The sequence below is a fragment of the Zingiber officinale genome, chromosome 6A, assembly GCF_018446385.1.
Source record: "Zingiber officinale cultivar Zhangliang chromosome 6A, Zo_v1.1, whole genome shotgun sequence".
Taxonomy (NCBI): Eukaryota; Viridiplantae; Streptophyta; class Magnoliopsida; order Zingiberales; family Zingiberaceae; genus Zingiber; species Zingiber officinale.
The window spans coordinates 68,624,575-68,647,880 of NC_055997.1; the positions used below are offsets into that span (position 1 = coordinate 68,624,575).

The window sequence follows — 23,306 nt, forward strand, 5'->3', positions numbered from 1 at the left end:
AGAATGATAATGACCTTATGCTAGCCTGGTTAGGAATAATGATTACTTATGCTAGCCTTGTTGTCATTTATGAAGATAAGCATGGCTAGAAGACGCAATACCAGAGCCGATGAGATGGTACCCCCACCTGATCTGATGCATGTAGTCACCGAACTTCAGCGTCAGGTTACGGAACAACAACAAGTGATTAATGCTCTGATGAATCAGCAGGGGAATCCTGTTACCCCACCAGGGAATCTGAACATGATGCCAGTCATACCTACAGTTGTGCCAGTACCACCGGCACCAGTACCACCCGTGGGCCCTGCCCCAGGGATCAGATAGGAGGCGTACCTGATTCAGTGGCAAAAACTGAAGCTGAAAGCCTTCTCTGGTAATTGTGAACCATGGGACGCTCAAGCCTGGTTCAAGACTGTGGAAAGCATAGTATAACTATTAGACTGGCCAGAGCATGAGAAAGTCAAGTGTGCATCATTTTGCCTTACTGGAGATGCCAGAATGTGGTGGGACCGAGTTAAAGCAAAAAGACAAGTGAACCAAATGAGATGGACGGATTTTGAAGCTGAATTCTTTGAAGAATTCTTCCACATGTGTGTGACCAACAAGCACTACGACGAGTTCACCGAGTTCTGACAAGGTGACCTACCAGTTAATGAAGCTGTGATGAGATTCAACCGTCTAGCGCACCTATGCCCAGAGTTGGTCAGCACAGAAAGAGAAAGGGTCAGACTTATGCTGAAGATGCTCAGACCCGAGATAGCTCTGAATGTGGCCGGCGGAGTTAATAGACTGCAGACTGTCGAAGAGTTAATCAGCAGTGCCCTGATCACCGAACACTATCTGAAGGCACTGAACGAGGGCAAGAGTCAAGTCCAGCCCGGAGGACAGAAACCTCAAAATACCAGAACCAGCTGGAAAGGAAACCACAGTGGCAAGAGAAAGCAATGGAATGACACTAAGGGTGGTCCAGCAAGCAAGCAACCTACGTTCCCTCAGTGTACCACATGTGGGAAGAAGCATCCAGGAATATGTCATATAGGCACAAATAGGTGCTACAACTGTGGATTGGAAGGACATATGGCCAGAAACTGTCCTACCTAGATTCAGACACCTCCTCAGCAGTATGTCTAGAACAGAGGTGCTCCCCCACAGCTACACCAGATGCAGGCTGCTATAGAAGGGACTTTGATAAACCAAGGGAGACTGGAAGCTCCACCAGTTACGACGAATGCCAAGATCTTCTCCCTCACCAAAGAAGATGTGGCGAATGCTTCTACCGTTGTCACAGGTCAGATATTTATTTTCAGTCAGCATGCTACTGTATTATTTGATACTGGGGTGACGCACTCGTTCGTCTCTACACCTTTCACAAGGAAGATAGACATACCACCACAAGCCTTAGATCGCAAGTTCTTAACAACCCTACATTCGGGAGAAGTAATGCCATCTACTCATATGCTGCGAGCCGCGCCCGTCAGAATCGCTGACAGGGAACTCTACTGTGATCTGATAGTGCTCGACATGCAGGATTATGATATTATTTTAGGCATGAATTTCCTGAGCAAGTACGGTGCTTCGATAGAGTGCCGTAAGAGAAAAGTGGTCTTCCGGCCAGAAGCAGAACCGACATTTGAATTTATCGGAGAGACTAGGAAAGAAACTAAGAAATTCTTATCAGCCTTAAAGGCACGGAAGATGTTGGACAACGGATGCACTGGGTTTCTAGCACATGTGGTTGATACAAGCCAAGCAGAGGACCAGAAGCTAGAAGATGTCAGAATTGTATGCAATTACCCAGAGGTATTTCCCGATGAACTACCAGGGTTAGCGCCCGATAGAGAAATCGAATTTGAGATCGAATTGATTCCTGGTACTAAACTGATCTCTAAACCACCTTACCGTATGGCGCCGGCTGAATTGAAGGAACTTCAAGAACAGCTACGAGAGTTACTCGACAAGGGACTTATCCGCCCTAGTCACTCTCCATGGGGAGCTCTGGTACTATTTGTGAAGAAGAAGGATGGGTCTATGCGAATGTGTATAGACTACCGAGCACTAAATAAGGTGACGTTCAAGAACAGGTACCCTCTACCACGGATTGATGACCTGTTTGACCAGTTGAAGGGTGCCACCATTTTCTCTAAGATTAACAGGAGGTGTGGCTATCATCAAGTCAAAGTGAAACAAGATGATATACCGAAGACAACTTTCCGAACTAGATACAGACACTATGAGTTCGTAGTTATGCCCTTCAGAGTGACAAATGCTCTTGCTCTATTTATGGACCTGATGAATCGAGTATTCTGGGCATTTCTCAACAAATTTGTGATCGTCTTCATCGACGATATCCTCATCTATTCGAGAACCCAAGAGGAGCATGCCGAACACCTGAACATTGTGTTACAGATTCTTCAGGAGAAGCAGCTGTATGTGAAATTCTCCAAATGCGAGTTCTGGCTAGATCGAGTATCATTTTTAGGTCATGTTATCTCCAAGGACGGAGTAATGGTATACCCAATAAAGATTGAAGCTGTAAGTAACTGGAATAGGCCAAAGAGTCCTAGCGAGATTAGAAGTTTTCTCGGGTTAGCAGGCTATTACAGGAAGTTCGTCGAGGGCTTCTCTAGAATTGCAGCCCCATGACATCTCTCACCAGAAAGAACAAGAAGTATGAATGGACAGACGACTGTGAAAAGAGTTTCACGGAATTGAAAAGGAGGCTGACCAGTGCCCCAATCCTCACTCTTCCAGAAGGTAACAAAGGGTTCGATATGTACAGTGACGCTTCCAGATTTGGACTCGGAGCTGTACTTATGCAGAATGGCAAGCTCATTGTTTATGCCTCTAGGCAACTCAAGGAGCATGAAAGAAATTATCCCACTCACGATCTGGAGCTAGAAGCGGTGGTCTTTGCTCTCAAGATATGGAAACATTATCTATATGGAGCCCAGTGAAAGATTTATACAGATCACCAGAGTCTGAAATACTTCTTCACCCAGAAAGACCTGAACATGAGACAACATAGATGACTCGAGCTAGTCAAAGACTATGACTACGAGATCTTCTACCATCCAGGAAAAGTGAACAAAGTGGCCGATGCACTCAGCAGGAAGTCCTGAGTCACCCTAATTATGAGACGGTATGAACCGAAAGTACCCAGAGCTATTTTAAGTTCGAGGACGAACTTTTATGAGGTATGGGGGACTGTAATACCCATAGGGTCCCTAGTCATTTTATGTGAATTGTTGCATGATTAAAATAAGCTTTATATGAATATTTCCAAAAATAAAAGAAAAATAGAACCAAAAAGAGGCATGACCAAGGTTTGAACCTTGGACCTCTTGTTAGACGCATGAACGTCATAACCAGTAGCCCCAGTAGGGGTGTGCTGTTAGGAAGGAAAGGGACAAGATAGTTAAAGGTAAGGAAAGTGAAGGCTCTCTTCACTAGGCTCTCTTCACTAAGAAGGAAAAGTTTAAGTTTCCTTCTTCTTCTTTCAATGAGAAGTTGGTTTTTGCCTTCTTCCTTCATGGAGAATAAATAGGAACAAGGAAAGAGAACTTCATTTTTTCTTCCCTCTTCCTCTTCCTCCTTCTCTCCACCGAAATCAAGTCCCTCTCCTCACCATTGCCGAAACCAACCAAAGGGATTTTCTCTCTAGGAAAGCTTCACAAGCAAGGTTACTTCTCCTAGTAAATCAAGCGAGAGGAAGTAAGTGTCCCCCTCACCTGCAGTACAAGTAGCTCCCATGTTTGCTATGCTTAAAAATGATTTGAAAAACCTAGGAAGTTACCTTGTAGGGTTCGGCCATGATAAGTAAATTTAGAAACATGCCATCTATTAGCTTTTGGTTATCTATGGTTGTTAAAGTTTTATTGTTTCATGTGTTTAAAAAAAAAAGAAAAAAAACTTAGAAGCACACTCTTTTAAGTTTCGACCATGAAAAGATAAAGAGGTTTAGAGAAAGTTAAGATGTAAACTATGCTTGTACATGATTTCTTATGGTTTGTAACTCACTACATGATGTTAGGTTAAGGTTTTTCATGTTTGATGTTGCTTAGATCTTGGAACTTTGCTCTTTAGGGTTCGGCAATGAAAAGATAAAGAGGTTTAGAGAAAGTTAAGATGTAAACTATGCTTGTACATGATTTCTTATGGTTTGTAACTCACTACATGATGTTAGGTTAAGGTTCTTCATGTTTGATGTTGCTTAGATCTTGGAACTTTGCTCTTTAGGGTTCGGCCATGAAAAGATAAAGAGGTTTAGAGAAAGTTTAAAATGTAAACTATGCTTGCTTTTGATCCCTTATGGTTTGTAACTCACTACATGATGTTAGATTAAAATTTTCATGCTTCATGTTGCTTAAAGATCTAGAACCAAGCTCTTAAGGTTTCGGCCAAGAGGGAATAAAGGAATTAGAGGAAGTTTAAGAACCTAATTATGCTTGTTTATGAATCCTCATTATATGTCACCCACTATATGATGTTAGTTTAAGATTTTTCATGCTTCATGTTGAAGAAAAGATTGAGAACCATGCTACTAGGGTTCGGCCAAGAAGAAGAAAAAAAAAAGAGATTAGGTTAAAAGCTACCTAGGGTTTCTAAAGGTCTTACATGCTATGTTAAGTATTATGAAAACTTAGGTATTTGATTTCCATGTTTTATGTTGCTTGAAAACCTAGGATTCATGCTTTTGATGGTTCTGCCAAGTTAGGTTTTAGGGTTTGTAGGAAGTTCAAAACCCTAACCATGCATGATAATGATTCTATATGATATGGTATGAACTTTTATGTTATGATATGCTTTATGTTATGTACACACATGCCATCATGTTATGATTCCTTATGAAATGCTTTATGTTATGTGCACTTATGATTCCTTATGATATGTTTTAGGTTATGTGCACTTTATGCTATCATGATATGCTAAAAACATGCTATGTTTCATGATATGACAAGAACATGCTATGTTTCATGATATGACAAGAACATGATATGTTTATGAAAGGCTTATATAAGATGAAAAGCCTAAGAGATGCTTCCCTTAAGTTGGGATCAAGAGCACTCTTTATGATATGACAAGAACATGATATGCCATGATATGACAAGAACATGATATGTATGATATGATAAGAAACATAATATGCTATTTTACTTTTGTATGACTTGTACCAAGGGTGGGCTCCATAAGCGCCCCTAGGTTGATGGTCTATGAAACGGACCTAGTAAAAGGGATGAGCTCCTAAGTTTCCCCTAGGTCGATGGTCTATGAAACTGGCCTAGTTCCTAGTAGGTTCAAGATTAGCTACCTTGGATCTACTTAGGATGCGCATTCATGTATGTATGTGGTACAAGCCGGGCCCTCATGTTGAGATTATGTTTAAGTATGTATAAGATATATGTTTTCAAAAGGATATCTTGCATATGTTCATTTCATGATACATGTTTTCAAAAGTACATCTTGCATCTACATGTTCATGTTATATGGTTCTCCTTTATGCTTATGTAAGATGCTCTTGAAAATATGTCTATGATGCTTATATGATCATGTTACTATTTTATGTTATGCTCTCACATGATATGATATGGTTTTATGATTATGCTCTCATATGATATGATATGATTTTATGTTTATGCTCTCACATGCTATGATATGATTTTATGTCTATGATCTCATATGATATGATATGACTTTATGCTTATGTTTTCACATGCTAGGTTATGACTTCCTAAGTGAACATGTTAATACTTTATGTTATGTATGATATATGGTTTTTTTGAGTAGGGAAAGGAACTTACTAAGCCTATGTGCTTATAGTTTTATATTTCCTTGTACTTCAGAAAAAGGAAAAGAGTGGCTAAACTAAGAGGAGCAGCAGGAAGGGCAAGAATGTGTGTGGAAGTGACATGGTGGAATATATCCATTTATATTTCAGAACTTATATATACCTAAGTTGTGCATGAGAACCATGTTTTGACTTTATGCTTTTGAAAATAACTTGAACTAGTATGGATAGTTATGCACTTATGTCCTCCTTGTTTCATGTTGGGATGCTTATGATATCATGAATCATGTTTTAAGTAGTTGATGATAAATCAAGTTATATGCATGAATACTAGTGCATTCACATGTTATGATTGAAAGATTAGCATGTTAAGCATGGTTCTATGTTATATGACTATATGGTTCACATGTCATGTTTAGTCCATATGCATATGATTAGATTAAATTTTAGACAACCCACTTCCGTTGCCATGATTGCATATGCATATGTATACATGTATGTATGTTTTAAGTAAGTAACCCCGTCCCTTCTTTAGAGTAGTAGTAGAGGGGCGGGCGTTACAACTAGAGTACTTTAAGATTTGCTTGTTAGGTCCGCGCGCTATCCATTTCAATCTTTTTGATACTTGATGAGTGGAAGGGTCTACACGTGCAACCTATAATTTTACTGTGATAAATTGTTAATTATGCGTAAATATGATAATGAATGTATGTCAATACGTAATACTAAAGGAACTTACATGATCATGTAACCAAGTAGCAAACGTTCGGTTATGCTCATCTTGTAACCACTTCTTGGACTTAGCCCTTTGACGAAATCTTGCATTCAAATATGCCATGTGTTCCCTAATAAAATTATTAGGAATAAATAAACCAATAGAATGTAAGATAACCAAATGAAAGTATTAATAAGTTGGAGAAATTACTCGATATAGAAAGCAATCTCCGCATCATTTGCCAATACGTAACGATGTGCTTGTTGCAACTCATCGTGCCTAGTGGAGTGCACCACATCACCCGATAATGGCTTAGTAAGATCTATTTGTCGATGAATTAATGTGATCCCAATTGTGTGCACACTATACAAAGATAATCTGAGCAAAATTCAACAGCCTCTTCAGCAATATAACATTCAACTATACACCCTTCAGGCCGATTGCAATTTCGCACATAACCTTTCAAAATCTTCATGTATCTTTCAAATGGGTACATATACCTATACCAAACTGGTCCACATAATTTCACCTCTCGTACAAGATGAACAGTTAGATGAATCATTATATCAAAAAATGATGGAGGAAAATACTTTTCAAGTAAACATAATATCGTCACAATCTCTCTTTGCATATCATCCAACTTTGAGACATCTATCACTTTATTGCATAACCCATTGAAGAAGAAACATAAGTCAGTGATAGTGTGTCTGACATGTTTGGGCAAGACACCACGGATGGCCACTAGAAGCAATTGTTGCATTAAAGTGTGGTAGTCATGTGACTTAAGGCCAATAAGTTTCAAATCTTTCATCGACACAAGATTTTTAAAATTGAATGAGTAACATGTCGGAAGTTGTATTCCAAACAAAGATTTCAAAATGTTTCTTTTCTCATCCTTACTAAGTGTATAACAGGCTGCTGGCAAAAACGTTCTCTTCTCCCCCATCCATGGTGCCAAATCTATCCTCACATTCATTTCCAAAAGGTCTAATCTCGATGCTACTCCATCCTTTGTTTTTCCTGGAATATCAAGTAACGTACCGATGAGACTTTCACAGACGTTCTTTTCAATATGCATCACATCAAGAACATGTCGAATGTGTAGATGTTTCCAATACTGGAGTTCAAAGAATATTGATTTCTTTTTCCAGCATGATTTTACATCATCCTTCTTCGACTGAATATTCCCACTGATTTTTCCCCAATGACAATTAATTCTTTCAACTCTTTTAAAAACTTCATCGCAGTAAACTCTTGGTTTCCATTAAATGCCTTCTTTGCCTTCGATAAGGATGAGTTGCAGGTAGAAACCTTCTATGGCCTGTATATGGCATTTTCCTACTATGCTTCAACCTTTGTGAATAGGTTTCTTCACCACAAATAAACCATGCATGATATCCTTTTACAATACATCCTGACATGTTCCCATATGCAGGGAAGTTATTAATAGTCCATAGTAAGACAACTCTAAGCGAGAAAGTTTCTTGTCGATATGCATCATATGTTTCAACGCCTATATCCCATAAGCATTTTAAGCCATCAATTAGAGGTGCTAAGCAAACATCAATATCATTTCCCGGTTGTTTGGGACCAGATATCAACAATATGAGCATCATAAATTTTCTCTTCATACACAACCATGGAGGAAGATTATAACTGATCACTAAAACTGGCCAACAACTATATGCAGAACTCATCGAACCATGGAGATTCATCCCGTCAGCTGATATGGCCAATCTAAGATTTCTTACCTCAGTAGTAAAATCTGGCCACTTGTGATCAACTATTTTCCAAGATGGTGCATCAGCTGGATGACGTAAGTATCCATCACGAAGTCTTTTATCAGCATGCTAAGTCAACTCCTTGGATATCTCCTTATTTCGAAACATTCTTTGAAATCTTGGAATAGGGGGGAAGTACCATAGAACCTTTGCAGGAACTCCTTCCTTTATCGTATTTATTTGGCCCAACTTCCACCTTGACATCCCACAAGTAGGGCAATTGATAAAATCCTCATACTCCTTCCGATATAAGATACAATCATTAGGGTAAGCATGAATTTTCACATAATCCATCCCTAATGCACATAAGCTTTTCTTTGCATCATAAGAAGATAAAGGCAATTCATTGTCATCTGGAAGGATTTCTCCTAACAAACTAAGTCAGTGAAACTTTTATCACTCCAACTATATTTGGCCTTCAAGTTGAATAATTTCACAACTGCAGATAACATTGTAAATATAGTGCATCCAAGATATACAGGTTTCTCAGCATCTTCAAGTAGCTTATTGAATTGGGGTGGATTCTCGGCATAAATATCAAATGCAGCATGTACCATAGCTATTGGGTCCTCAGCAATATATTTTTGTTCATCTGGCCCTACTTGATCACTATCATTCTTTGAGTTCCCTATCATAGCTCTTTCACCATGCCATATCCATGTATGATATGTCAAATCTATACCATTACAATACATATGTGCTCTGATAGTTTGTACATTTCTCTTCTTTAAATTATCACATTTTGCACATGGGCAAGGTATTGCGTTACGATCATTAGCATTTGTCATTGCAAATTGCAAGAAAGACTCTACTCCAAACTCATATTCACGTGATAGTCTATCCTTTGACATCCATTCTTTGTCCATTCTTGTAACAACTAAATAACCAACAATGAGCTAACACCTTCAAAATAGTTGTAAATAATATACAAAATATTAACACAAACACAAGTTTTAAAACAACAGATAACAAAGGAAAGGTAGATAACAAAAAACAAAAATAAAAATAACAATAGATATTAATTACAAATATTTTAGAATATCAACAACAAAAGAAAACAACAAATAACAGCAGATATTTATGAATTATGTTTTCTAGACATAAGTTTGCTAATGCAGTGGAGATATTTATATCTCCCAACAGAAACAGGTAGTTAATATTTTATAAAGATAAGGGAAAGTTGAGTTTTTCACTTGTGATGAAAATCTAAACAGCTAGAGAATGAAGTTTGACTTCTTGGATACAATTATTATATGATTAGCATGGATTAGAAGATGGATTTAATGAAAGAGAATGATTTTATTTTTTGGGTGAAATTACAATTGGTATTTTGACTTCTTGGAGGCTACTGAATGCTGATTTGGGACTCAAATGCAATGGCAAGACAAAGGACAACAACAAGGAAAAAGAAACAAGACTAAAGAAGGGAGCTTGAGAAAGATCTCAAAATTTCACAAAAGGTCTCAAATTCTCACAAGGAAGCTACCGAAAGCACACTGCCTCAGCGTCATTGGGGTTACAGTAGCATACCAGATGAAATCACTCTCACAAGGAGTTTCAAGGCTTGGAGGAACAACTTAAAAGGTACTAGGACAAGGAATCATTGGGGTTACAGTAGCATACCAGAAGACAACGGGATCTGCTGCAGGGGCAAAGGAGGCGAAGAGATGGGTCGATCTGTCGTGGTCGATCGCCTCAGCACCAGGATCTGCCTCTTGACGAAGGTGTGGTCTTGACGGAGAGGAGTTCAGAGGAGTGGTTCGCGGAGAGGGGTTCGCCAGAGAGGGGTTTGCCGGAGAGGAGTTGGATGGAGAAGGGCGCGTGAGATGAGGAGTTTGGAGAAGGGTTTGGGATCAAAAACGATCGGAAGATAGAAGTTGGGAGAAGGGTTCAGGTTTTCTACTCCTTACCTAGATCCAACGGTTTGTATTAATCAAGATTTAGATGAGAATTTAAACATAGACAACACTTTTTATAAAACGTTGTCGTAGACACTAAAAAAAAAGTCTAATAGACGACGCTTTTTACGAAGCGTTGTCTTTGACCCGTAAAAATCACTAATAGACAACGATTTTTAGAAAAGTGATGTCTATTAATAAGAAAATAATGAAATAGACAACGTTTTTCACTAAAAGCGTTGTTAAAAAAAAATAGACAACGCTTTTTATAAAAAGCGTTGTCGTTTAAGTGTTGTATAGTGTGTACGTCCTAGAGCAGCCTATTCCTGAAGCACCCCCCCCACTACTACTATTAGAGCTAATAGGGATGCTTACAAAAAGCATCATGATGATGCATTTTGAAGTGTCATGTTTCATGCTTGCCACCATGAACTCCGAGCTTCAGAAGCAACATGAGAACATGGATGCTTATGATATGGTTGAACACCTTAGACAACTATATCAAGGACAAGCAAGACATGAGAAATTTGAGATATCTAAAGTGTTGTTTCAATGCAGAATGCAAGAAGGAAATCCTGTAGGGCCATATGTACTCAAAATGATTGGGTATGTAGAGAAACTTACAGCGATTGGGATTTCCACTAGGCCAAGAATTGGCCACTGATCTTATCTTGTAATCATTGCTCGATAGCTATAGTTAATTTGTCATGAACTACAACATGAATGAAATTGACAAACCACTGCCTGAGATGTTGAGCATGTTAAGAACTGCAGAACTCAACCTTAAGAAGGCAAAGCCTAGTATCATTTTGATAGTGTCTAAGGGAAAAGGTAAGTGGAAGCCTAAAGGTAAGGGTAAGACCCAAGCCAAAGGAAAGGGCAAGACTCATGTACTGAAATCCAAAGGTGGGATTGCTAAGAAAGGAACTTGCTTCCACTACGGTGAGACTGGACACTGGAAAAGGAATTGCAAGGTATACCTAAACGAACTGAAACGGAAGAGAAGTGAGACTTCTGCCTCAGGTATATATGTTATGGAAGTCAATCTATCTATTTCTTTTTCATGGGTATTAGATACCGGATGTGCATCTCACATTTGTACTAATGTGTAAGGGCTGAGAAATAGTAGAGCGTTGGCAAAGGGCGAAGTGGACCTATGAGTAGGCAATGGTGCAAGAGTTATTGCTATCGATGTAGGAACATATTCCTTATCTTTGCCCACTGGGCTTGTTTTAGAACTAGAAGAGTGTTGTTATGTGCCCGCTTTGACAAAGAACATTATCTCTATTTCTTGTTTGGACAAGAAAGGTTTTTCATTTGTAATAAAGGATAAATATTGTTACGTTTATTTCAATGATATGTTCTATTGTAGTGCACCTCTTATAAATGACCTCTATGTTCTAGACTTTGAAAACCCAATCTATAACATAAATATCAAACGGTTCAAATCTAATTATTTGAACCAAACATATCTCTGGCATTGTCGCTTGGGTCACATAAATGAGAGTCACATATCCCAACTCCATAAGGATGGACTTTTAGACTCATTTGATTTTGAATCATATGAGGTATGTCAATCTTGTCTTCAAGACAAGATGACAAAGACTCCATTTAGTGGACACGACAAAAGGACTAATGATCTGTTAGGACTCATACATATTGATGTATATGGCCCTTTCAGAATAGCAGCTAGAGGAGGCTATTATTACTTCATTACCTTCATTGATGATTTCAGTAGATACGACTATGTGTATCTAATAAGACACAAGTTAGAATCCTTTTAAAAGTTCAAAGAATTCAAGAATGAAGTACAAAACCAAGTTGGTAAGAGTATTAAGATGCTTCTATCAGATCGAGGTGGGGAATACCTTAGCCAAGAGTTTCTTGACCATATCGTTGAGTGTGAGATCATATCTCAACTCACTCCACCTAGAACACCACAATGGAATAGTGTATCAGAAACAAGAAACCGTACTTTATTAGATATGGTATGATCGATGATGAGTCATACAGATCTTCCTACTTCCTTCTGGGGACATGCTCTAGAGGCGACCACTTTCACACTTAACCGAGTTCCATTCGAGGCCATCATAAAGACACCATATACGATATGGATATGGAAGAGTCCTAAGATATCTTTTATGAAGATTTAGAATTGTGAGGCTTATGTTCAATGATAAGTCTCAGATAAACTAGGACCACAATCAGACAAGTGCTATTTTGTTGGATATCCTAAGGAAATAAAAGGATATTACTTCTATAATCCCACACAAGGTAAGGTGTTTGTTACCAGAACTAGCGTCTTTCTAGAAAGGGAATTTATTTCTAGAAAAACTAGTGAGAGTGAAGTCGATCTTGAAGAAATTCAAGATACACAAACTAGCACCGACGCCTTGATGGAAATTGAACAGGTACCACAAGATATTGTGGATTAGGATTTTGTTACACCATAAGAAGTTGTGGATGTTGGTCCGCGTTGGCCGGTTAGAAGGGGGTTGAATAGCCCTAAAAAAAAATACAAACACAAAACACCCTTCTCTAACGTATAACTTAAACACATGCATATAATTAAATAAAGAAAGCAATAAACTAAAGGAAGAGGCTCACAGACTTGACTTGGTTACAACCGGAGAGGTTGTTAATTCAAGGAATGAATCACACACTAAAAGATCTCCTTCAGGCAGAGAAGCCTCTTACAGTAATGAAAACACAAAAAGAAAGAAGCTAAACTAACAAGGAAGCACACAAGTGTTGAATGCAAGAATTGCTTGTTGTGTTTAGCTTCTTGAACCAAGGCTATATTATAGCCTTGGTTGGGGCACCTGGACGCGTTCCAGGCACTTAGAAGGGGATAAAACTTTATCCCTTTTGCATAGATCATTTTTTGACCATGATCTGGATAAAATCTAGGTTCGGGCCTGGAAGGGTTACGGGCGCCCAGACCAAGAAAGTCAACAATGTTGACTTTTTCGGTCTAGGCCCTTTGCTCCGGTTCAGCTCACCTCGGTCCGGGTCTTCCTCTCCGACTCCGCTTGCTTGGGTGATCTTGACCATCTGGAATAGGGCTCACCAGAACCCAACTTCCGGTCTTCTCGAGCAACCTTCCGCTCCGGCTTCTCGTCCCTCGGAAACGCCACACGCCTCCTTCTCGTTCGCCCGCGTACTCTTCCGCAGCATCTCATCCCTCAGACGGATCGAGCCTATTGGCTCTCTCCCATGTCGTCCTTCGCGCTAGCTGCGTCTTTTACTCGATCCCCTGCCCTCCTAATCTCCTGCACACTTAGACACAAGGTTAAAACACCACAGGACCTAACTTAACTTGTTGATCACATCAAAACAACCTTGAGATTCCAACAATCTCTCCCTTTTTGATGTGAACAACCTAAGTTAGGGTAAATAGACATAAAAGAAAAATAAATAATATTGCAATAAAGTGCAAGAAATAAAAAAAATTGTAATCTACCTCCCCTAGATGATATCACCCCCTAGACTTAACCTTTTCCTTCTTTCCCTTTGATCACATAAAAAATTGGGGTACTAAGAGAAACTCTAAGGGTAATAAATTTGAAAACTTTAAAAACTTATTTCAATACTTTTTTTAAAAAAAACTCTAAGTTAAAAAATTCTAAGTTTAGACAATTTTGCAAGAAAAATATTCTAGAAAAAAAATTTTCTAAATTTTTGCAAGCATACATATTTTTGAGAATTTTTCTAAGAAAAAAAAATCTAAAGCAAGAAAGTTTTTCTAAGTTAAAAATTCTACGGTTAAAAAGAAATTTAAGTAATTTTTAGAAAAAATGTTTGAAAAAAAACTTTTTAAAGCATTATTTAATTTCAATTTTAATGCTTTATCAGTAAGTTAATTAAACATTTTATTTCAATATTTTGACTTCCAAGTAGTGGTGAGGCACTAGACCTTCTTGGTTATTGGAGCAACAACCACTTTCTTAGACAAAGCCTTATAAATAAATTTAACGTTTAATTTTCTCGCTGAAAGCGCTAAGACTAATTTATAGTTTAGGTTAAACAAGACTTTTGAACCCAATATAGGTTCCAACCAACTGGATTAACTAAGAATTTCTTAGAGACATACTTTTTTGAAATATTTCTAATTTGTCCCTTGTGATATCTAAAATACCAATTTAAATTATTGTATTTTCTAAAATTATGTGAACATGCATGATTTTTTAAGTTATCTACTTGTATTTTTAAATCATTATTTTCTAATTTTAATTTGTCTAATTCTTCTAACGGGCAAGATTTAGCTAGAATTACTTTTAAATTTTTAATCTCTTTTTCTAACTTACAGCAATCCTTAGTTAGCAATTTAACAAACTTAAATAATTTATCGGGAGGAAGGGATCGTAACTGACTTACCTTGTCGATCTCGTTATCCGTGTCTGCCCCAGAACTGCTGCTTTCTTCTGACGTAGCTCCCCCTTCATCGATTCTCTCGATGCTCATTTCGAACGAGCTTGAATCGTAATTCTCGTCTTGATGACTTGCCATTAATACAAGTTCGGAGAAGGTCTCGACTTCTGATTTGGACGACATATCGTCCCATGTTGCTTTTAATGTCTTGAATTTGTTTGGTTGGACAAGCTTCTTTCCTTTGTCCTTGTTTCTTAGCTTGGGGCAGTTGTCCTTGACGTGCCCTTCTTCGTTGCAGTGGTAGCATCGGATTATCCTTTTCTTTCTACCCTACGGATGGTTAGTTTTTCTATATTTACATAATTTCTTAAATCACCTTACCGTCATTGTCATTTCTTCATCGTTGAGAGAGGATTCTGACTCAAGTTCATCTCTCGATGCCTTTAGGGCGATGTTGTACTTCATCTCCTTCATACCTGCACATCTCGATTCATGCACTTCAAATGTGGAAAATAATTCTTCTAAGGAAATAATTTCTAAGTCCTTAGATATATAAAAAGCATCTACCAGTGATGCCCATTTAGTATTTCTAGGAAATGAATTGAGTGCGTATCATAGCGAATCTCTGTTACTTACCTTTTTTCTGATATTCGACAGCCCGGTGATAATCTCCTTAATTTTTGAGTGCAGATGCGCAACTGTTTCATCTTCTTCAAGTCTCAGGTTGGTGAGCTGGTTACGAAGTAAATCCCATCTTACGAGCTTGGCTTCGGACGTTCCTTCATGCAGCTCAAGGAACTTTTCCCACAGTTCCTTTATTGAGTCATAGTTGCCGATCCGGTTGACTTCTTATGGTGAAAGGACGCTCAGCAGATGAAATTCTGCTTTGTCGTTTACCACATAGTTGGCCTGCTCCTTTTTCGTCCACTGGTATTTTTCTTTGCCCTCTGGTACTACAAAACCAAATTCTATAATTAAAAGTAAATCAAAGTTAGTTTTGAAAAATACCTGCATTCATTTTTTCCAGCTGGCGAACTCTCCCTCGAACTTTGGTGGGTATATGCTTGGTCCAGCCATTTGTTCGGTGCTTCGATAGGAGCTTAGCACTCCTGGAGCACCCTAGATCTGATACCACTTGTTGGTTCGCGTTAGTAGGTGATGTGCGTAGATTATATACTCTTTTATGCATGTTTTTACGCACATTTACATACTTTGAGCATGCTTGATCTATGCATTTTTATACTTCCAGCTTTCCTTTTAGCATATTTACTCTTTTGGTTCGGAGATCTGCTTTTTGTGCATTTTCTGTACACAGGAGTCGAAATTGGTGAAGATTATGCGTCCTCGGACAAGCTTGGAAGGAATTGAAGGGAGAGAGCATCAGGCCGTGTACCACACACGGCCGTGTAGTTTTAACAGGAAGGGAAGAGGACATGGCCGTGTGAATCTCACACGGCCGTGTCTTGATTTGAAGAAATTAGAGCAGATGCCTTACATGGCCGTGTAGATCTACACGGCCGTATGAGGTTTCCAGAGGCCAAGCAGGTGGTGGCCGTGTGAATCTCACACGGCCGTGTCATGGGGCCGTGTGGCGCCCGATTTCCTCCTCTATTTAAACCCTCCTTCATGAATTGAAAGGGGATCTCTCCCCCTTTGGGAGAAGGCAAGATTTGGTGGTATCCTCCCATTCTTGGGAGGATTTCTGGGTGATTTGAGGGGAGTTCTTGACGATTTCGACTCCGGAGCGAGGATTGGATCCGAAAACAAGGCTTCTTCGTAGATAAGTTTTCTCTTTCCCCCTTTTCTTGGTTTCTTGGATTGGGGATTTAAGAAATGCTTGTAATCTTTATTTCTTCGGGTATTCTTCCTCGATTCATGGAGTAGATCTTGTATTCTAGGATTAAGGGAGTATTTGTATGATGGATTGATGTAATCTCTTATGGATTTGCCAATTTCTTGTTTCAATGACATTGTCTTGCTTGTATCAATTAGATCTTGAATGATTAATGGTGATTTGTGCTTAATTCTCATTCTTGATTGATTGTTTGGATTTCTTGTGGACTTTGTAAAGATAAACTCTCACTCGATCATCCGAGGGATCCACGTGACAGGTGCAAGCCCGTGTAAGGACGTTTGAGAGATAATCTTGAAGAGGAAATAGGAATATTCAAGAGAGTAGGATGGATCTTGTGATTAGTTTCTTGTATCTTGATAGATTAATAAGTTGTGGGCTTCTATGTTGATATCCGAGGAAGGCATAGTAATAGGTGCGCTTCTGTGTAAGGACAACGTAGGTTCACGTCTAATTGATCATATTTAGATACATTTCTCAGTCCTTAGCCGGTTATCTATTGCAAGAGAGAACCGACAACTTTCTACAAGTGTTTGGCAATTGAGGGATAAGAATTGGTGAACCATTTACATTCAAGAAATCTTACAAAGAAACCGAAACTCCTAGAATCTCCCTTTATCATAACCCAAAACACTAAACTCTTGTTTGTTGATCTTTAATATTAGATTTGTTTACCTTCACTTTGCATTTGAAACAATTGGATAGTTGTTTAGCTAATTCGCATTGAGACATTTCTAGTGCTTATTCCAGTCCCTGTGGATACGATAATCTTTTATATTACTTGCGACATTTCCGTACACTTGCGGAGCGTAACAAGTTTTTGGCGCCGTTGCCGGGGACTGCGCTATAACATTAGGAATTATCAATTGAGTTAGACTAAACATAACATTTGTTTTCCTTTCATATTGCATAGTTGTAACTAATCATTAGATTTCTGTTTTTACTTTCTTGTATAACTTTTACTTCTTGTTAATTCTTTTTGTACAAATTCAATTCTGCATTTTTGATTCTTTTAGTTTTTTCTTTTTCTGTTGAATTGTCATTTGCTATCTTGTTCTTGTGTATGCGAAGATCTAACTTTGCTGGAGAATTCTTTTCTTTTGACCCTGAGATTGACAGAACTTTCCATAAAAGAAGAATTCTGCAAAGGCAAATTGAAGAACAGGAACATTTGAACATGGCGAATAGACCACTCAAGGATTATGCAGCACCTTATGCAAGAGGTTTTCGATCTAGTATTTCAAGACCTTCAGTGGAAGCTAATAACTTTGAGATCAAACCCGCAATTATATCTATGGTACAACAGAACCAATTTGGTGGAGGACCTCATGAAGACCCCAATCAACACTTAGAGGTCTTTTATGAAATATGTGGTACCATGAAAATGAATGGAGTTCCTTCAGAAGCAGTTAGATTATTATTGTTTGGGTTTTCTTTAAGAGATAGGGCAAAGCAATGGCTGAATTCTTTGGCCCCTAATAGCATCACCACTTGGGAGTAGTGTGAGCAACAGTTTCTTGATAAATTCTATCCACCAAGCAAAACAGCTCATATGAGGAATTTAATTGCAAGCTTCAAGCAAACTGACTCAGAGTCTCTTTTTGAAGCATGGGATAGATATAATAGTATGCTCAGACAATGCCCACATCATGGGTTGGAAAGATGGTTAGTGTTGCACACTTTTTATAATGGTATCAACTATCATACCAAAGTGTCCCTTGATTCAGCTGCTGGAGGGGCACTTATGAATAAAAGTTTAGATGAAGCTGAAGAAATTATTGACAGTGTAGCACAAAATCATCATCAATGGGCAAATGAAAGAAGTGGCAACTATTCTTCTGTAAACCCAACAATTAAAGCATCAGGGAAGTTTGATGTAGATGCAGTCACTCTTTTGTCTGTAAAATTGGACGCTCTTACAAAGAAATTTGAGAATATGGGGACTAGTGCTAATATGGTCAATGCTATTAGTACATCTTGTGAAGTATGTGGGAGTTCAGAGCACTCAAATGACTCATGTCCATTGGGAGCTATCACTGCACAAATCAATCAACTGGAACAATGTGATGCAATCATGAGTTACAATCAAAGGCAGAACAACCCATACTCAAATACTTATAACCCTGGATGGAAGAGCCATCCCAATTTTTCTTACAGAAATAATCAGGATCAAGGACCATCTATGGGGGCAAGACCAAATTTTCAAGCTGGGTAACAAAATTTTCAACATCTATCTTCTCAAGGCTTACCAAAGTCAAATATTGAAAAGATGCTTGAAGAAATTATCTCAAGTCAGAATGAAACGAAGCAAGATTTAGCAAAGCTCATTCAGAGAATGGATAATTCTGAAAAGCATCAAAAGATCCAGGATAGTCAAATTGCCCAACTAGCTTCCTCATCATCCAGAGCACCAGAACAACTTCCAGGAAAACCTGATGTGAATCCTATGGAGCATTGCAATAGAATTGAGCTTAGGAGCGGACGGACCTTGGGAGACTCCCAAGTGACTGCTCCAAAAGGGATACAAAAAGAAGAAGAGCTCTCTCCTCTTATACCAAATCAGATTCAAGCTAATGAGGAGAGTACCATTGAGGTTGAAGAGACTCTCCCACTGAACCATCAGAGCAAAGTTGTCCCTTTTCCTCAGAGACTTACAATGCTCAAGAAAGATGAAGAATTTGGCAGGTTTTTAGAAAAAGTTAAGGAAATTTGTGTAGAGGTACCTCTTATTGATGCTATTCTTCAAATGCCTAGATTTGCCAAATTCCTGAAGGATCTCATGTCAAACAAGAGAAGAAGAGGAGAGGTTGAGACCATTGCGCTTAGTGAGGAATGTAGTGCTATTTTGGAGAAGAACACTTCCCCAAAACTAAAGGACCCAGGGAGCTTTTATATTCCTTGCAACATAGGAAAAGAATTTTTTGAAAAAGTTTTTTGTGATTTGGGGCAAGTGTTAGCCTCATTCCCTATTCAATTTGTAATAAATTAGGTCTCAAAAACATTAAACTTACTACTATGACACTTCAACTTGCTGATCATTCTTGCAGGTACCCTTTGGGTATTATAGAAGATGTGCCAGTAGAGGTGGATGGGAATGTTATTCCCACATATTTTGTCGTGTTGGACATGGAAGAGGACCCCAGGATTCCTATCATATTAGGAAGACCTTTCCTTGCTACAGCTGGAGCTATAATTGATGTCAAAAATCATAAGCTTTCTTTGGTAATTGGTAAGGAAAGGTTGAATATGATTTATCTAATATCTCTAACCATGTCTCGTCTCTTTTAAATGCTTGTAGCAGGACAAGCATTTATAAACTTGAGGAATGGAATTTCCATCCTCATGGAAGGCCACCAAACGAAGGAGACAATGTGGTGGAAGATGTTGGGAGAAGATCTCCCAACAAAAACGAAAAGTATATCTGTCCTCCAAGGGCGAGGAAAAGAAGTGAATGATCAAGTTTGGCCGAGCTAAAGACCTTAAACAAGTGCTTCTTGGGAGGCAACCCAAGGGTTCTTTTAGTTAGTTTTGATTTGTATTTTAATTTCTTTTAGTTTGATGCATTCTTTTAATTTTGTTTTCAGGTTAGGTGCAAAACAGAGCCCGGCCGTGTGCTATACACGGCCAGGCAAAGGTTGCAGAGAAGGGAAGTGCTTGGGCCGTGTCATCCAGACACGACCGTGTAGGATCTCCCGAGGAGAAAAAGGTTTAGGCCGTGTCTCAAACACGGCCGTGTAAAGAATCCCGAGGAGAAAAAGGTCTAGGCCGTGTCCCAAACACGGCCGTGCAAAGAATTCCGAGAAGAAAGATGGAGAGGTCGTGTCCCAGACACGACCGTGCAAAGAATCCAGAGAAGGAAGAGGGGGAGGCCGTGTGGATCTGCACGGCCCGTGTAGGAGAGTTATTAAAGTCTTCTTTCTACCTTACACGACCAGATCTTGGCCGTGTTTCGCACACCCCCAACTCTCCAAAACATCTCTTTCTCTCCCAATCTCTTAAAAACTCCTCTCTAATCTCTTAGATCCGGATTCTCCTCCTCTCTAAGACTTGGACTTTTTGTTCTCCTAACCTAAGATCTTTGCTCTTTGAAGTTTTGTTCTTTGAGTTCCATTTTTCCAACCCTAGATAATTCTTCCCCTATCTAAACTCATCAAGATGTCCAACATTTTGAAGAAACTTCGCAAAGGAGGTGGTGGATCCAGTGGAGACAAAGAGAAGGAGCCCTCAAGGGACAAAGGAAAACAACCAGTGAAGGGCAAAGGCAAAAGGACTTCACACAACGAAGGTAATGACAATGAATTCAATATTGTGTTTAGAAATGATGATCAAGTAACTAGATTTGCAATTCTTGTCAATAGAAAGATAGAGTGTACTAGATATATGGACCCAACTGTTCTTGATATGCTTGGAATTAGGGAAGATGTAGATTTGATGATTGGGTTTTTGGATTGGAGTGATATTATGTACACACATTTGCCTACATATTCTCGTCTTGTTTTGGAATTTTTAAGTTCATTGGATGTCCATTTTACTAATGAAGATGATTATTTTGGAAAAATCTCATTTAGACTAATGAATCAAGAATTTCTATGGGCATTTAGTGACTTTAATTCTTGTTTTGGATTAACCACCGGTAGCCCTCGTAGGTTTGATCCAAGGTTTAATTGGAATCATTTTTGGAATGCAATAACTGGGTTAGATCAACCTTATGAGCCTTCAAGAGCTAAGGCCTCCCATATGCAAAACCCCATCTTTAGGTATCTACATAGAGTCATGAGTAAAACTATTTTTGGTAGGGGAGATAGTGATGGGGTGGTTAAAAAGATAGAGATTTATGCTTTATGGGCTATGCTTTATAAGGTTGAATTTGATTCTGGTTTTCATTTTGTTCAAACCTTATTAAGATCTGCTAGGGCATCATCGGGATCAATTGTTTTTGGTGGTTTGATTACCCGAATAGCTTATAATTTAAATCTTGATGTTGATGGGCTGGAAATAATTCATGGTAATGACATGATTGACATTGATGCATGTCTTGCTATGAAAATGATCGTTCGGGATGAGAATGGTTTCGCGTTTCCTAGGAGGAGTGGTTCTCCTTTATCCCTTCCTTTTCCTGATATTCGTAACCCGGCTAATTGGGTAATTTCTGAGTTAGATTTTGAGGATAACCCTTCTATACCTGGAGACACTGAGCCACATCATGAGCCCTCGTCATCTGGACACCCGCAACCTTCTAGTTTTATGGAGCCTGCTAGACATTCTTTTGCATATGGCACGGGATCTTCTAGGTTTGATTTTTCAGATTTTCGTACGTCTCTAGAATCACTTCATGAGAAGCAAGATGCCCAACGAAAAATGTTGGAGGGGCGCTTCTCTTTATCTGATGATCAGTTTAGGGAGGTACAAAATCATTTTCAGTTTACGAGGAATTTTCAAGGTCAAGTGGCTGAGTTTGTGCAGGATTATGATACTGATCAGGCTAGGATGAGAGATTTTATGCAGAGCATGATGCTTACTAGCCAACAAGTAGATGCTTTATATGAGTATCATAGATCCTTGGGTGAGATTCCAGGTTTTCCTAGTTTTTCTATTGACCAACCACGTCGTAGACCTCCTTTCCCTCGTCCACCTCCACCTCCTCCACCATATTGATTTCATCGGGACGATGAAAAGTTTAAGTCTGGGGGGGTGTCATGTACTGTTTAGTTTGGTTTTCAGTTTTTAGTTTTTGTTAGTTTTTCATGTTGGTTCTTATTTTCATTACTTGTTGCTTTATTTTGCTTGTTTTTGAAATAATCATGGCAAAAAAAAATTTTTTGAGAACATCAAATCTTCACTTATATGCTTTCTTGGATTCAAGTGAAATGTTAGCACGATTATTGTCTTGATTCATGATGTTCGAATGATGCTAGTAGTAAACTTTGTGTAGTTCTTTTTTCTATCTTGGGAAGCATTAATAAGCTAAGAATCTTATGGTGATGAGTTTTAGTTTTGGTTCAACCTTAAGGATTTTATCTTCACTACACTTGTGCTTGATGCTTGAATAGTTGATGTCATTGAAATAGTCATGATTCATCTTGTTTGCTTAGTACTTGGTTTCCATGGTGATTTCTCAACTTTCATTTTGGTTACTGGATGAGGCTCAAATCATTAAAGCTCATTTGGAAAAATCAAAATATCCCAACATGTGTGCTAAAAGTACATTTGTGAATAAGTGTTGCACAATGAAAATACTTATAAAAAAAAAAATAAGGGATATAAAAAATAGTTGTCATGAGTGGAATCTAGCAAGTCACCCCTTTGAGACCGAGTTAGGTTACTGGGGAAATGACTGCTTAGCTTCCCTTGAGATTGAGCACACCTTTGAGACCTTGGATTAGTTGAGAAATATGAACCAAGTGAATGGTGAGTAAGTGTCTATCACTGGTTACTTGTCTTTCACTGGAAACACTAGGAATTCAAATTTGATGACGACTTGACTAGGACATGGATTGAAACTTGAAGGGTGTTGAGTTACTTTTACACTGTGCACAAGATTCTTATGCTTGAACCATACTTTACTTGTTTCCATGATCACGCTTGTTAATGAAACTTTTTGATAGAGTTAGGAAAGTGCACTAGGTTTTATGAATGTGTTGTAGAACATATGAATTTAGACTGCAGCATTTTGCTTGAGGACAAGCAAAGGTTTAAGTCTGGGGGTGTGATGCGCGTAGATTATATACTCTTTTATGCATGTTTTTACGCACATTTACATACTTTGAGCATGCTTGATCTATGCATTTTTATACTTCCAGCTTTCCTTTTAGCATATTTACTCTTTTGGTTCGGAGATCTGCTTTTTGTGCATTTTCTGTACATAGGAGTCGAAATTGGTGAAGATTATGCGTCCTCGGGCAAG

General features: G+C 38.6%; 1 non-coding gene across 1 annotated transcript; it reads right to left on the reverse strand.

Moving 5' to 3' along the window:
* Positions 1–17,952: 17,952 nt before the first annotated feature.
* LOC121998960 lies at positions 17,953–18,058 on the reverse strand. Its single transcript, XR_006116738.1, has one exon. It is a non-coding gene; the product is annotated as a small nucleolar RNA R71 (small nucleolar RNA).
* Positions 18,059–23,306: the final 5,248 nt, after the last annotated feature.